Here is a 15,109-nt window from a genome sequence, read left to right as displayed (position 1 = left end):
AGTTTCAGATTATGCTCCATAGGAAATCTTTCTGGATGTGCTCTTGTAAGACCTGTGTCTTGAAAAATGTCTAGAGCATACTTCCTTTGAGAGATAAAAATTTCTTTTCTAGACCTAGAAAATTCAATGCTTATAATATATTACAAATTCCCTAAATCTTTGATAAGGAATTTCTCGAGTAAACAAGTCTTGAGATGTTGAGTTTCTTTGAAAAATGACTAGAGCATACTTGCTTGATCCTCTTAATTTCAAGTCCTTGAATCCTTTGGATCTTACATGGGGCGCTTGTTATTTTTGGAGCTAATTTCCTTTATTTTTTTGGGGTGTTACATCATATCTCATCACTTGGCTCCCCAAATCGTATTTATCAATCACAGTTTTATACATGATCCCAAGATGAATTGGTTAACTCTTTACTAGTCTCTATGTCGTACATCTACGTATCATGAATACATGATCCTAAGATGAATTGGTCCTCTCTTTCTTATAACATTTTCCATACTACACCAAACATAATTATTTCATTCATAAGCATGGTAAACAAAACCTTAAACCAAACCACCACGAAGAGATCCAGATTAGCTACATAGGGTTCATTTGAAATAGTTATTACTTTCTTTCATTAAATGACACAACAATTTGATAACTATTTGACAAACCCCGTTTATTGTTCTTTATAATCCAAAATGGTTTAGAAATTTTGGAAACTCCTCGTTCTCAATTTGTTTAAAAAAAATAATGACCCTTTAAATTGTTATTTTACCATCTACGATCGAGTTGCGAAATGCCTTCTTAGGGTAAGTCCGTATTTCCCTCCTCTAATATGTCATTTCTCAAGGAAAATGTATATATTATTACCTTATGACATGATGTAAAGTGCCTTTTGTGTCATATATTTGTTTTATCATTTCCTTATATAAACCCAACATTTTCTATTAATTTCTCCCAAAGTTGGGAACTTAAATAAATGGGACTACTACCCCGTGACTGTCTTCTAATAACAATTGGTTGTGAACTTGATTCGATGGACCTCCATGTACATTGTGTTAGCATTTTCAAATATTGTCCCAGTCGTACATTTTCAACCATACAACGTCACGATTTTGTCACACTCATGAAAAATCTTTTTTTTGCCTGACTTTATGGCTACATTAGACTTTAGACAAGGTTGGTCACTAACCGAACATGACTTATATAGAAACTAAACTTTGTTCAATCATACATGTAACAACTCTAACCGATTGCCTCTACTCTAGGCCAAGCCTAAGGCTCTACCTCACCTTTACCCTACCTCAAAATCCTTCTAATGCAATGTCACATCTGATATAGTTGTTTTGATTATCAATCGTGACCAAAATAAGTTAACAAATGTTCATATTATAATTTATGTCGATAGGTAATTAACATCGTTTATATTTCACTCGTACTAATCATGTCAAGCTTTAAAAAAAAAAAAATAATAATAATAATAGTAATAATCCCAGATAAACAACATATAAAAAATATTTATTTATTTAAATATTAAAATCAAACTTTCAAATTTATGGATACATGAATTTTTTGCCGGACCAGTTGTAGCAAATATCATAATTATCGGTTTTATAGTTGAACATACAGACATTTTCCTCACTCATATGCCACGAACATAGCATACTTTCACAATTATCTCTATCTCTCTTATCTATGTAGACATTGAAGTAATGAAACGAGCTAGGCCATTGGAAGGAACAGTAAAACAATGTTGTGCCCCATAAATTTGGACGAAAACTGAAGTCGTAGCTGGCCAAAGGAGTCAGCATGTGGACTCCCAAGTCATCATTGCTTGATTTGCAGTGAACAGCGAGCTGATTTTTAGATTTTAGAGCATTTGTTATCTTGACCATAATCTTTGGGTTTTGGAGGAATGATCCTTCGATGGTAGTCACTTGGTTAGCAAAGAATAATGAAATTAAGAGAGAAAGTGCAAGTGTTGAAAATAAACTCATGTGGTTGAAATGGGAGAGAAAAAAAGATGGGTATGAACACATTTGTTTGTGCATGATTTGTTTCACTCTTTATAGTTGAAAAGGAGTGTAATGGAAGATAACCGTTGATCTGGTAATAACCCAAAAATAAATAAATAAATAAACTAACCCATTTGTTTGTATTTCTAATTCATTATTTTCTTTTTTTGTAACATATGGTTTTGTGAGAAGAAGTTAGTTGAGTATTTTAGGGTGGTAGGTATTGGGAAAGGGAAGGGATTAGTTATTATTAATTAATTCTTTTATTTATTATTTTTTTTTACTGTTGTTAAATAGTTTATAATAAAAATTGAACATTGATAACTGTTATTTTTTAAATCGAAAAATATATGATTGAAACTGCTATTTCTCTCTAAAATTTTTAATTAAAAAAGTAAAACTATAATATGAAAATTAATTTTATGTTATGGTCGTTCGGGTCCTTCACCTAAACTAATTTTCATACTGTTTCATGACCTAGCCCAACGAGGCTTTTATCTGGTCATCATATGTAAGGACCGGTCGGACTCGATACTCCAAAAAGGTGAGTAAACTTTCACGAAATAAAACAAACAGTATTTAAAACATAACATTACTTAAAACAAAACAGTGTTCATACATGAGTAATTAAAACACAACATAATAGTTAAAACACCGAATAAGGAACGAACACAAAATATTTCAAAACAAATGGGTTGAAGACGACGGGTGAGGCTTGTCTATGACACCTGCTTCGGAGTCCGCTCCCAACCTCGACTAGCTCCTTATTACCTGAAAAAAAAAAATGCAAAATAAGGAAGGAGTACAAGACTCAGCAAGTAGCCTACTTGTAGGCTCTTTATCGTGTCCTTGATAAGCTAGGACACCACACTCTTTCTTTTCTTGTTCTTGTTTCTTTTGTAAGTAATTAGGCCCGTTCTATTTCTGACTTGGAGTTATGTTAAGAATGAGAAATAGAATTGGGACAGAAAGTTACATCTTCATTAATATTCACAATGTTTAAATAGGATACAGGACGAATACCTAAAATTAAGGGAAAATATTAACTAACTAAATCTTGAGAGTCAAATAAAATATACTACTAATCAAATCATAAAGTAACAAAAATATTAATTAAGAATGTATAAGATATATTCCAACACTAATTATTATAATATATTCTCCTAATATTATATCTTAATACTCCCCCTCAAGTTGGAGAGTGTCTGTCAATCACACCGAACTTGTCTTTCAAAAATTCGAACTGACGTCTTCCCAATGTTTTAGTGAAAATATCTACAAATTGCATTTTAGTCGAAACATAACATGGTTTGATGATTACAGCTTGTAATTTTTCTCGAACTATATGACAATCTATTTCTATGTGTTTCGTACTTTCATGAATAACATGGTTTGATGATACTCAGCTTCTGCTGATGATCTGGACACATTGATTTGTTTTTTAGACTTCCAATGAATAATTGAATTTCCAAGGAAAATGGAGAACCAAGAAATTGATCATCTGGAAGTTCGACAACCGCCCCAGTCTGAATCACAATATGCTTGTAATCTTAAGTTTTTTTTCAGATGGTAGTACAAGTTCTTGACTAGGAGTACCTTTGATGTATCTCAGAACTCGAAGAGCTACCTCCCAATGTGGTTTTCTTGGTTCATGCATAAATTGACTAAGCATACGAACTGAATACACTATGTCAGGCCTAGCAACTGATAAATATGTTAATCTGCCAATCAACCGTTTGTATTTACTTGGATCATTCAACTTCTCCCCTTTTGTTAAAGAAAGTTTCAGATTTTGCTCCATAGGAAATCTTTCTGGACGTGCTCCTGTTAGACCTGTGTCTTGAAAAATGTCTAGAGCATACTTCCTTTGGGAGATAAAATTTTCTTTTCTAGACCTAGAAAATTCAATGCCTAGAAAATATTTCAAATTCCCTAAATCTTTGATAAGGAATTTCTCGATTAAACTAGTCTTGAGATGTTGAATTTCTTTGAGACCGAGTATGATTACGTTCCAAGGCTGCAATTTCATCATTCATAGCCTGCTGCCATAATGGGTCGCCAACTGCCTCATCATAGGTTTTAGGTTCTGTCTGGACTGTAATAAGAGCTAGAAAACCACGTTGAGTAGGAGAAAAACGAGAGAATGAAAAGTAATCATGAAAGGGATACCTGGTGCCAATGTTCAGACTTGAGCTAGAGGTTAAATGATTGGCTCCAGAAGACATCTCATTATCATTATAACAAGCTGGAGGCTGTTTTGTACGAGTAGAACGTCAGAGTGGAACTGATGTATCAGGTGGGATAAGATTAGAATTAGTGGGTGTATCTGGAGAAGGAATAGAAGGCGGAGGAGACAACGAGGTAGTAGGTGAAGGAATAGAAGGTGGGGGAGGACTAGAATGGATGTTTGAGTAGGATGAATCATGAAGTGGTAAAATGGGAGTTGAAGGAGCTACGTCAAAGTTTGTGAAGCTGATGAAAAAGGAAAATCATCGTCACAAAATTGAACATCACGACTGATAAAAAAAAAATCTTAGATTGCATGTCACACAACTTGTAACCTTTGTGACCACAAGGATATCCTACAAAAACACAAGGAATTGCCCGAGGTTCAAATTTTTGCTTAGGGTGTGTACTACAGTTGCATAACACTTACAACCAAAAACTTTAAGATGGTGAAATGTATGTGGTTCTTTGTATTGTGCTTCAAAGGGTGTCTTGTTGGATAACAATGGTGATGGTGTTCTATTTATAAGATAAACAGCAGTTAAAATGGTGTTCTATGTAGAGTGCATCTAACTTTAACTCGGCCTGATATTTCTTCTGCAGTTGGGGTTATGAGTCGGTACATGCAAAGTCCAAAGAAACCTCATTTGGATGCAGCTCGACGGATCTTGAGATATGTCAAAGGTACAATCGACTATGATCTTTTGTACAAAAGAAAAAAAGGCTGCAAGCTAGTTACAGAATTGCCCTGCCACCGAACCTTGCCGTCGTGCACAATGTGTTTCACGTATCCATGCTGCAAAAGTACACTCCAGACCATACTCATGTAATCGAGCATGAGATGCTTCCCCTTCAGGAAGATCTGTTTTACGAGGAGAAGCCTAGCAGAATTTTTGCTTGAGACACTAGGCGGTTGCGCAACAAAGATATTCCCTTGGTAAAGGTCTCATGGGGTAACTGTCGTGAGGAAGAGGCAACATGGGAACAAGAAGAGGTTGTGAGGAAAGCTTATCCCGAACTCTTCCAAGAGATAGCTACTTTCGGGGACGAAAGTTCCTAAGGAGGGGAGAGTTTGTAACACAAAGAAAAAAAGGGGGGGGGGGGGGGGCTAAGTTAACTGAGGGGCAAAAATGTCATTTTGCCCCTCCAGCCCTAATAGGGGTCCAAGGATATCCCCGTCACACCCCCTGCAAAAGAAAAAAAGAGTTAGAGAGAACTTTGAGAGGAGTCAGCCGTGAAGTTTAACGGACCACAGTCGGAATCCACCTTCGGAAGAGACTTGTACAAGGATTGAGAGGTTAGTGAGGCCGACGCTCCGTCAAGACCCAAGAACATTTCACGAGGTAAGGTTATGAACGACATTTCTCAGATCTGAGCTTTTCCTATGTGAATCGAGTCCTAAAATGCTAAAATATTCACCTAGGAACAACTCTATGCACGATCAGTGAAGAAGTTTGGCCAAGACCTCAACCCGAAGGCGGAGAGCCGAGAATCGTCTGAGAACGGTGAGTGAACTTTCGACGCTCTTAACTCGTCCGATAGTCAAGAAAAAATTACAAAACAATACTACGATGTACCCCGTAACATGATCTAGAATTTTGCCTAAGAAATCATATTGATTCGATCTACAGATTAAAAGATATGAAAATCGGAAAAGGGGACTGTGTTACGGATTTCAGAGGACAGAGAAGAAAAAGAAAAAAAAAAAACAAAAGAGGTCGGTCGGCGAGTGGCGAAGGGTGGCGTGACAGGCGCCGGACACGCGTCGACTGTCGGCTGGAGCAACGCAGCTCCAGCGAGGCGACAACACATGTCACTTGCAAAGCCAAGCCAAACTGCAAACGCGAGCCGAGCCGAGCCGAACCGGACCGGCCGACCCTGTAAAATTAAGATTCGAAGAGAGCCTACAAGTAGGTGTCTTACTGAGTATAATTTTTATACTCATCCTTGCTATATTTTCCTTTTTCAGGCGCGAGGCGTCGATCAAGGGCGGGCGTGATGGAGACGGGGATTGTCACAGAGGAACGGGTTGTCCGGGGGCGTCAATCTAGTCTTTATTTTGTGTTTGGATACTTTCAAAATTTATTTCCAAACTTTCATGTGTTTTGTTGTTTGTCGTCCAAAAACTTTATTGGAATTTAAGGATTTTCTTTATTTCATATTTAAATCACTTTGTGCATTTGTGCGTTGTCGTAAGTCACGGGGGGTTGCGACAGCATACAAACTACAATAAGAAATCAAGACATTAAAGAAGTTTAGATGTATTTCTGGTCTCAAGAAGAATATAAACTCTATTGATTAGTTGGATAGCACATGTTATGCACCAAAGTTTGGAAAAAGTTCGTGAAAGATTGTGAAGGGTTCCATGGTAGTAGCACATGACACAAAATATGGAATTTATACGCAGAGTACATAAACATGGTTGTTGTTAAGTGGAATCATGAGGGATGATTAGACGGTGAGAACCTACAACCCCGAACCATGAAAGACTCAAGGAGTCAGGAATTATGAGAGTGGAGACTTGAGTCCCTACCAAGACCGCCTAACCACCCTTGAGACCTAGAAGGCCACCTTAGTACCTCGGGATGTAGAAGAAAGATTTCTAAACTGATAGTAGCTGGTATGGCGTTCAAGTAGTTTCCACTCACCTTTCCACTCTTGTACAATACCATCAAGCGAGGTGTTACATTGGTTAGGATTGTGATACTCAGTGGTAGATTGACTATTTTGCATGGTGGGTCCATCCTATGTTGATCATGCGGGTTGTTGGGTTTTATGTCCTAAAACTCATAGTTTGTAAATAAAAACATATTCTATTTTCAATAAAGTTATCATTGATGTTTATTCAGTAAAGATTGTTATTGAATAAAGTGTATTTTACGATCGTTAATCTAAATCCAATAAACTAAGAATACTCTGGCTATAGTATGAGTACTTGAACTATATGTAGAGACATAAGAGTGGATCAAGTTCAAGTATATAGTCAAAATGATCTATAGATGCGGTCCACTTTTGTATATGACATAAACAATGTGATCACTAAATTGTACATGCGGAGACATGTGAGTGGGGGCGTCCTATGCAATGAGTATTGCATAAGATCGGACCATGAAGAAAATCACTCTCACTTTATAATGTCGTTTACTGTTGAGACTGATTTTCTTTTCATTCAATGACCTAGGTAACTCGATCTTAATCCTGAGCTAACCATGAACTCCTGTTTATTCGAAATTATCCTTAGATTGGCATGGGTGAGAGTGGCTCGAGTTCGTCAACTCAATAGGCTAGGGACGTGGGGTGCAAGATGGAATTCGCTCCTACCCACTTTTGGGGATAGAAGAGAGGTAGTTCCCTTAAGTACTAACTTCAGGTCTTAAACAAGGGGCCCCACCCTCTCATTGGCCTGAGAGGGATTCGGTGGTTGGATCATAAACCAATTTTTCATTAGAGGATCAATGGGACATAAGGAACAAGAAGTAACTTCAGTGGTAAAACGGTTAATTGACCCAGCTCTAGTTACCAACAACCTGTGAAGGATCGACTTACTAATCATGGTTATATCAAATGGACAGAAATATATATATATAGTGAGGGGAGTGCAACTACTAGGCTATAGTGGAGTGTCCTAGTAGTTAACGAGTGTTGGTTAACAAGGTTAATGAATTTAACCAGTTAATCTTGGATCGTTGGAGTCCATGATTTATAGGTCCATTAGGTCCCTCTGCTAGCTCATATCGGACTAAACCATAGAACAGGTGACGAGTGGGTTCGAAGTGTTCGAATTCAAATTAGGGAATATACGCTACATATATATGATATATTTAACCGTATTTTTGTTTTATTTACGAATTAAACAAAAAGAGAGAATCTGAGATATTTAAATAAGATTTAAATATTTTAATGAAATATGTGTCGGAATTGATTGGGATTGGGATTGGCATTTGAATTAATAATAAATATTAATTAAATAGTTTAATTAATCCTTTAATATAATAATTTCAAATTAGTTATCGAATTAAAATGAAGAAAGTCAAAATGTTGTCTTCACTCGTGGAAAAATCCATGTTTGAGTCAATGGAATTTTGAGGTGTCAAAATTTGGTTTAACCAAACTTGCATGGTTGCCAAATAAACCCCACAAATTTTAGTGTTATTTTTAGTGTCAAAATTTGGTGAGCTCAAACTTGCATGTTTGCCACATAATCCCAAACATTTGAGTGGAATATTGAGTGTCAAATTTGGCGATCTCAAATTTACATGAACATGCAAACATAACTCTATAAACAGAGTGATCAAGGTACATGGAACTTCTCCCTTTGAAAAACCTTGGGAAAAACTCTCACAATTCTCTTCATATATACTAAATCACTCCCAACTTTAGTCACTCATCGGATTACACAATTCCATTCTAAGGCCGGAGAATAGTGGAGAAGACACTAGTGGTGGTTCGAAACCGATTCGTGAGGAAAAAGGAATTTGAACTACAAAAGGTTAGTACTCAAATACCTTGAGTTTTAATACTTATGAACAAGCTAGTTATTTACTATAATTGATGTTCTAAGAGTTCCTAAGATCCAAATTTCTTCCGCATGTTTTATGTTAACACCATCAATAACTTGTCAAGCTGGCTTGTATCAGAAAGTAGCACGCCCCAACCTTGGGCGATCTCATGGCCTGTGCGACAGGTTCGCCAGTTCACTCCTCCATGGACGACGAGCAGGCTGGCACTCACCATGTTCCTCACCTGGTACAAAGTTATATGTCGTAGCGCCTCATCCTTAGACGTCGGATACCGCTACGAAGGTTAAATCTTCTGCCCAGGTGTGTGTACCAAGATTGTTGAAACTCTAGAGCCTATAGAGTAAGTTGGTGGTTCCCTACTATGACATGGATGCGATAAGAGCCTATAAGTATGTTGCTTACTGAATATATTTATACTCATTCTTATTTACATTTCTTTTTCAGGTCTGTGAAGCTACCGATCGTGGCGATAGGGTTCTCGGGAGCTTAGAAGTCAGAGAGGAATTGTCGACTTGAGGCGTTTTTCTAGACTACGTACATATAGTTGTCACTTAATACATGTCATATTTGTTGGGATTTATGCCTTAAAGCCTCGTAATTAATTATTTAGGTTTTTAACAATAATTTTTATTATTTTATTTATAATTTAATTGTTATCCATGGTATGAAAATCCAAGGTTATTAATGTAATCTTGAACAGTATTTGGTTGACATACAAGAGGATCGTGTTCAAGTAATAACCTAAAGAGTCTATAGTATATGGATAAAGTTGGATGTCTTATCCTGGTAACACTATTGATACGACACTTTGTAATAGTTACAAATGATTTGATTCAAATCGTTCATGTGGAGACATGTAAGTGGGGGTACCCTATACAATGAGTTTGTATAAGACTGAACCAAGAAATGATTAATCTCTCTTTATAAATCCGTTAATTGAGAAGATTAATATTTCACACGATGATTATGTGCGAGTCGATCTTAATCCTGAGTGAGTTATGAACTCCTACCTGTGAGGGCTTGTCCTTTAATTTACATGGGTGAGAATTGCCCTTTAGGCCAATTCAATATGCCTACCATTTTAGGGACTTGACCAAATAGGGAGTTTGGAACATAACATCATGAGATGAAATTCACTCATTCCCATACGAGGAAACTAGATGAGTTGTTCTCTTAAGTACTTATTTCGGGACTTGAACAATGGGGCCCCACCCTCTCACTGGCCCGAGAGGGACTTGGTTTATGATTGGATCATAAACAAATTGTTTATTAGAGAATCAGTGGTATTTAAGTTGAAAAATGTAATTACAGGGGTAAAACGGACTTTGGACCCTGCTGTAGTTATGAACAACTCGTGAAGGATCGACTTGCTTGTAATGATTATATCAATGGACATAACTTGTCCTACAGTGCATAAGAGTGCAACTCTAGGTTTATAGTGGAGTGACCTACCGTTAATGAATGGAAATTGATTAATTAAAAAGTTTAATTAATTAATTTTGTATCATTGGAGCTTGTAATCGGTAGGTCCATAGGGTTTCCTTGCTAGCTCATAGTAACGCTAAAGGTTCAATTTATTTAAAAGAAAATTTGAAGGGTTCAAATTTGTATTTAATATATTAGATATATTAAATATAAAGGAGAAAATAAATTTAATTTGAAATGTCAAACTAATATTGAATATATTAGATATATTAAATAAATTGAGAAAATATATTTAATTTGAAGGTTTCAAATTAATATTTAATATATTAAATATATAAAAAAAGAAAAATATATTTATTGTATGAGATACAATTAAATATTAAATCAATTAATGTATGATACATTAAATAAAAATATATTTAAAATTTGAATGAGATTTAAATTAATTAAATATATATTAGGATATCTTATAATATTTAAATATAGTTTGTATAAGGTATTATATCCTAGTAATATTAAATATGTAAATATATTATTGGCAAAAATTCTTGAAGAGTCTCTATAAATAGACTCTCGGGTTGAGCCAAACACACCAATCTCTCTCTCTTTCTCTCAAAAATGAAATTACATCTCGAGAAAATTCTCGAAACGGAGTACATCTTAGGAGGCATGAAACGGATTACATCTCCAGGAAAAAAAAAAAAAAAAAAGCAAGAACCTCTTAAACCGATTTATGTAATGTTCCATGAACAAGATTTGAACCAAATTTTTTAGTATGAATTTGACACCCAATGGCTCTGCATTTTCCGACATCTTTTGCAATATGACAACATTATTTACTCCTCATGAAGTGTTTCGAAGCAGGGAGATTATTCTTACCGATCAACATGAGTTGTTTTTAGCATATTTTGTCTTTACCCACATGTTTGTTAAGAAAATTTCAAGAGGTAGCCAAACATGATATTGTTCGAAACTAAACACGCTTAACTTTTGAGTCTTATGCTTGAAGCACCAAAGTAGGCAACATGATTTTTAGAGATAGTTTTCACTCCTAAGAGCAATTCAAAACAAGTAACTAATGTGACCATATCATTGAAGATGCAAGAAATTGTGGGGGCCATCAGATGCCAAATTTGGATTCCCAAGGTCCAAATTTTAGGTATGTGATTACATCTTAGGAGGCATGTGAGTAAGGAAAAAGCATGCTACAAAAAATGGTGTTGGTTTGTGTGGATAGTTTTCACTCTTATAAGCAATTCAAGATAAGTTGGTAATGTAGGTATGTCATGGTAGATGCACGGGAACGTCAAGGGTATCAGTTGCTAGTTGCTGAATCCAAATTTGAAATTGTGGTCCAAATCTTAGCAGGGGCACCATTTGCCATTTCCAAATGGCTTAGTTCCCCTTTTTTTTCTTTTTCTTAAGATTTTATTCTAAACAATAAAATCAAAAGATTTAATTATGTAGTAAGGGTTGTTTGAGTTGAATAAATTTATGATCCAATTAATTGCGTTAGGTCTAAAAATATCTTAACTCGACCCAGCTAAACTCACGAACAACAAATATCTTAAGACTTGAAAACACGAAACATAGCATCATCGATCAAGACCAAATTCTGTTTTTATTTTCTCTCTTTTGTGATTTCTGTTATTTTTTGGCCTTATTTACCATGGATTTGGGCAAATTTTGATGAGTTCTGGTACATTAAACTCCTAGAACATTTAGCTACTTTTGATATTTAATTTTTCTAGGACTATCGACATTTTTCCTATAACTAAACTTGGTCGGGATAAATAGGTAGATAATTCGATATTAAATGTAAATTCCTAAAATACATATTAATACTTGTCACTTAATTTTCTAATCTGAAAGCTAAATTTTAACAAGTCATATCCAAAAGTTGCAACCAAAATTACACGATTGACGAAAAAGATAGATTTAAGGACACGACTTGTTGGATTAGTCACCTCAAATTTTAATTCTTCTTTAACAATAATGATGGATCTGTGCAATATGGGAAGTAGTTAGGAGATTCAATCTAACTCATCCATTCTGTCTAAAAGATTTCTAATGGTAATTGATTTGTTTAGGGTAACTAATTGAAAGAGGAGTTAGATATTTTTGTTGGTTAAAGATTCTTTTCTTGAGTAATGGATTAGTTTTTTTTTAATAATGGTTGTTACAATTACATTGTCTTATTTCCAATAAAAAACTAGAACGAAAAAACAAGACTTGGAACAATTTTATTATATAAGGTGGTGGTAATAAAAACATTAGGTTGTTCACGACACAAAGTCTCCTTCAAACAGTCGACCATCTTATTTATTTCGAAAAGTACAACAAAAGAAACTCAAAAGAATGAGAGTCAAATGGATAGAGGCGGTCTTCTTTTTTAATTAAGGTTGTCTATTATATTTGAAGTTCTATGGCAATGAACAATCCATTGGACAACATAAGGAGAGGAGCATATCTTGGGGTTCGGTCTTCCTGAAATGATAGGTTTCACATTCGTGCATTGGGAGGAAATAGGACCTTTTATTCCATTGTAAGTGAGGTCAATGTTGCTTACTTTTATATCGTCACAGGGTAAGTGACGGCTGCAAATAAGTTTGATTGCCAGCAGAGTTGCAGAACTTCCTCTCATGTTCTTGAAGCTCACTATACTCATCTTAATTTTTGAAGGAATCTGAAAATTAAAATGAGACAACAAATGGTTTATTTGTTAAGTTATAATGAAAAAATTAATGAAAGGTTCGAGAATGCGATCCATACCTGCCGATTGCACTGATTCCACGGACAATACTCTTGGTCTATTAGAATAGGGTTGCTAACATTGACCATTATAATGTCCAAAAAGTGCATATTGGTGGCGGTGCTGCTAGCAGCAGAAGCTGGCCACGTTTTGATCCTAACACCATTAGTGGTGTTAATTAACGTGCAGTTCTTTACGATGACACCTTCAACAAGTTCTTCGTTAGTGTATCTTCCAAGACTTCCGATGCTTATTCCATGTCCTGGTCTGCACGTCACGTTGGTGACTTCAATTAGTTTGCTTCCATTTCCAAGAGAAAGGCAATCATCTCCAGTTGCAATTTTGGACTTTGTGATTGTGATCTTATTTGATGGACCGATGTGTATTCCATCAGAGTTTGGACTGTTTTCTGGTGCCATTATATTGATATTATGGAATGTGAGGTTGTTGCAGCTGAGGACGTTGATATGGAAGTTCTTGCTATCAAGTGATGTTATTCTCTTAACGGTTGAATTGGTGATGAAGTTGAACCTCAAACTCTAAACATTTTGTATAATCAAATAATATTTTGTGAGAGTCGGTAATGAAGCTAAAAATATGAACAGAACCCAATAAAATTGAAAACTAAAAAAAAAATTCACTTCTTCACTTGATTGTTTAAAGATTATCCTCTAGAAAATGAAGAACATTTACCAAATCGTAAATGTCAGAACATTAGAGAAGACATGTAAGAGGCCCTTTAAAAAACAACAAGATGCATGAGATTGAGAAGGAAAGCTAAAGGCATATTACTTACAACAGGGAGTTTGGGCACAATTTATGCTTTGTGGCAATCATTCCTTTTCCAAGCTGCCTTTCCTTGGCCATCAAAAACTCCTTCACCTGATAATGTCAATCTATCAACACGTGCAAAAGTGATCCAATTATCTCCCTGAAGACTTTTTTGTGTCTGCAATGTTCCTCCAAGTTGAAAGTCAATTGGACTATTACAAGGTCCTTCAAACTTCCCTTGCTTTACTTTAAATATCCCTTTCGGAATAAAAATTGCACTAGAACGATTGGACGTGCATGCATCCTTCCATGCATTTCCTAAAGCCTACATTTCACAAGTAACAAAAACTTATATCAAACAATTGATCAGCTCAACTAGTGATAATATTGATGTTCATATTGTATATTTACCTTCGTGATGTCAGTACCAGACACTATGTTACCATATCTTTTCAAAGGAAAAACAACATCGGCACTAGATTGAGCATCGACGGTAAGAGCTAACAATAGTAACATCAAAATTGTAGCAGCCAAGAAACTCGATTTGATCGTACTCATGAAGCCTATGCTTTCTTTTCTTTTTTATGTATATGGTTTGAAAACTAGTGAGAGACAATGATATTTGGTTTTAGATTTGGAACTTTTTATTTATTTAATACAAATTGAAAAATAGGAATAAGTTGGGATGGAACTAAAAGAAGTTATGGATCCATTTCCCTCTCTTAATCCAAACATAAATTGATAACTAAACGTTGTTTATCGTTTCTGTAAGTTGTTCATTAATGGGTGTGTTGTAATATCTCTCTCACTAGCCTTTGAATGGTTGAATCTCAAAGAAACTGGGCATTGGCCAAACCCAACGAAGTACTAGCTTTGGGGCCACAAACATTTTTATTTATGACTACATTGGTTAGAGACTGTTTTCAACCTAAAATCGTTAGAAATAAGACTTGTACAAAAGGGGGGAAAAAAAAGCAAGAACCCGTTAAACCGATTAGTGCAATGTCCCAGGAACAGGATTTGAACCAAATTTTTTAGTATGAATTTGACACCCAGTGGCTCCAGCATTTTCGGTCATCTTTTGCACTATGACCACATTATTTATTCCTCATAAAGTGTTTCAAAGAAGAGAGATTATTCTTATCGATCAACCTGAATTGTTTTTAGCATGTTTTGCTTTACCCACATGTTTGTTAAGAAAATTTCAAGTGGTTGCCAAACATAATATTGTTCCAAACTAAACATGCTTAAAATGGTAGGCATATTATAGGCATATTATGGTAGGCATACGCATAAAATGACTTGTATGACTATAATAAAGCAACAAAATGGCTTGTCTCAAAGTATGGTATGTCCCTCAAATGGTAGGCATATTGAATGGGCTAAAAGAGTCATTCTCACCCATGTAAATT

The 15,109-nt window shown here is 35.4% G+C and overlaps 1 pseudogene; it reads right to left on the bottom strand.

Annotated features, from left to right (window-relative positions):
- Window positions 1–12,566: 12,566 nt before the first annotated feature.
- Window positions 12,567–14,255, bottom strand: LOC111787777 (exopolygalacturonase-like; annotated as a pseudogene).
- Window positions 14,256–15,109: the final 854 nt, after the last annotated feature.

This window comes from Cucurbita pepo, unplaced genomic scaffold (genome assembly GCF_057944985.1).
Source record: "Cucurbita pepo subsp. pepo isolate OVF unplaced genomic scaffold, ASM5794498v1 scafford_40, whole genome shotgun sequence".
NCBI lineage: Eukaryota > Viridiplantae > Streptophyta > Magnoliopsida > Cucurbitales > Cucurbitaceae > Cucurbita > Cucurbita pepo.
The sequence above is the reverse complement of the archived record's forward strand: the minus strand, read 5'-3'. Positions and strand labels throughout refer to the sequence as shown.